Source organism: Notothenia coriiceps, unplaced genomic scaffold (genome assembly GCF_000735185.1).
Source record: "Notothenia coriiceps isolate Sejong01 unplaced genomic scaffold, NC01 NC01_scaffold00021450, whole genome shotgun sequence".
Lineage (NCBI taxonomy): Eukaryota > Metazoa > Chordata > Actinopteri > Perciformes > Nototheniidae > Notothenia > Notothenia coriiceps.
Window position 1 is genome coordinate 1 of NW_011354151.1, and position 1,999 is coordinate 1,999.

Consider the following 1,999-nt stretch of genomic DNA (forward strand, 5'->3'; position numbering starts at 1 on the left):
TCCATGTCTCTTCTACATCAACATGTGTCCCCTCTTCTTCATGTCTCTTCTACATCAACATGTGTCCCCTCTTCTCCATGTCTCTTCTACATCAACATGTGTCCCCTCTTCTTCATGTCTCTTCTACATCAACATGTGTCCCCTCTGTGGAAAGAGACTCTGAAAGTTTCAGGAACAAAGATTCTCTCTCTTTTTGATCTATTTCTATAAAAACCTGTCTGAAAATGAACTGATCAGATTTTGGCCACGTTATGATGTCATAACGATGTTTTGTCTTGTGTAACCATTAGCCAATCAGCAACCAAGGTAACCCCCCCCCCCTTCCCTTATCACCTGAATCTCCTCCTAGAGCACCATTGAGTTCTTTGTAACCAAATGTCTCTCAGAGGGGCGTGGGGAGGGGCTCCTTATTTTCATCTAAAGTAACAGACAGAGAATCAGCACTTTGGAAACAGGGCTGAAACAGAGGGAATTATGGGTAATGCTGCAACGATCTGTTTGGTATTTCAGCCAATCAGAGACAGGCTCTGGATGTATCTGAGACCTGTGATATATTGATGAAAAACAGTATGATAGGGGACCTTTAAAGTCCCGCGGGCCACAGGTTGAGCATTGCTGCAGGTGTGCCTCACTTTATGGGCCCCAGCTTCTTGTAGTCGTCCTCGATCATCGCCCTCGCCCTCGCCTCCGCCGCTGCTCGGTGGTCGGTTCTCGTGAAGCACAATCTGCAGAAAAAACAAAAAACGTTCATTTGTTTGGTTTTGTACGCAAAAACTTAAATTGTCAAAAGGCGAAAGCTGTCAGTCATGTAGTGAGGTAGTGAAAGTTCAATGCTTCCCTTTATTTGTATGTGCATGAAAAGAAAGGACTCAAAGTACTTGAATACTTAAGTACATGCATTTATTTAGGTCTACACTCCACCATAAGAAAATAAACTATATATTCTTTACTTAATTAATGCTATTCCATTTCTATTTGAGATGTTCATTTTGGATTGTTTATTTCTAGTCTTTTAATTTCTCTATCGTACAATGTATTGTCTTTTTATTGATCCAAACATTTCCCACATGTGGATCAATAAAGTACTTCTTATCTTATCTTAACTTATTTGGCTTCTGTTGTGATGACTAGAAACGCTAAGAATAACACTACAAATACTATTTTGACGGGAACGTTTTTTTGAATAGGTAAATAGGCGTCTTTATGTTACCGTGTGTTCAACCCCCCGTGGAGGAACGCGATCCAGAGCCATCCCACAAACAGGAAGACCAGCATGAGCGGGAAAGCAAACGCAAACCAGGAGCCGAAGTTTATCGCATCGCAGTCTGGGAAGTAGCTGTGAAAACAAACACAACACAACTAAGACGTGTTTTAAAGGTCACCTAAGGTCATAGGTCTCAGATATATCAAAATGAAACAGTATGGAGCTCAAACTCCTTTTCTCTCTCAGGTTTACCACAAGGTGAGTTCCCTTTTATTGCGATAAAATGCTTGCTCATGTGATCACAGACCATATTACTTCCAGAACACATCTCATTGTTTCTGACAGCAACGTTTCTGATTGGCCCGTGGGTGTAAATAGAGGCTGAATCATCACGTTAATCACATAGCTATGCCTCGAACAGTCCTGATGCTCTTCTAGGTAATCACACATCCTGTCATGTTCACAGCTACAGTTGATACCTTTGTTATCATGGTACTCTGATATTGGAAGAGGACATTCAGGATTTTCACAACAACAATAAAAGCCTTGAATATTGTATCTTGAACCTTTGAATGTAATCACGTGAGAGTTACCTCTTCAGCTGTCCGATCAGGATGAGGTTTGGCGCCGTGCCGGTCAGCGTGGCGGTGCCTCCGATGCTCGCGGCGTAAGGATGCAGATCAGGAAACCTTTCCACACTTTCATCTGATACGCAGACTCCGTGCGGATTTCCTCCGCCGAGCGCAGGTCGCTCTGCTCCTCAACATCCGGACTTTAGGAGACAAACACTTTGAA

The 1,999-nt window shown here is 42.7% G+C and overlaps 1 long non-coding RNA gene across 1 annotated transcript; it reads right to left on the minus strand.

Annotated features, from left to right (window-relative positions):
• Positions 1-603: 603 nt before the first annotated feature.
• LOC104953282 (uncharacterized) lies at positions 604-1,983 on the minus strand. The gene is made up of 3 exons (XR_799205.1): positions 1,798-1,983; positions 1,211-1,336; positions 604-725 (listed from the first exon to the last, which is right to left on the minus strand). It is a non-coding gene; the product is annotated as an uncharacterized lncRNA (long non-coding RNA).
• Between the last annotated feature and the right edge of the window lie 16 nt (positions 1,984-1,999).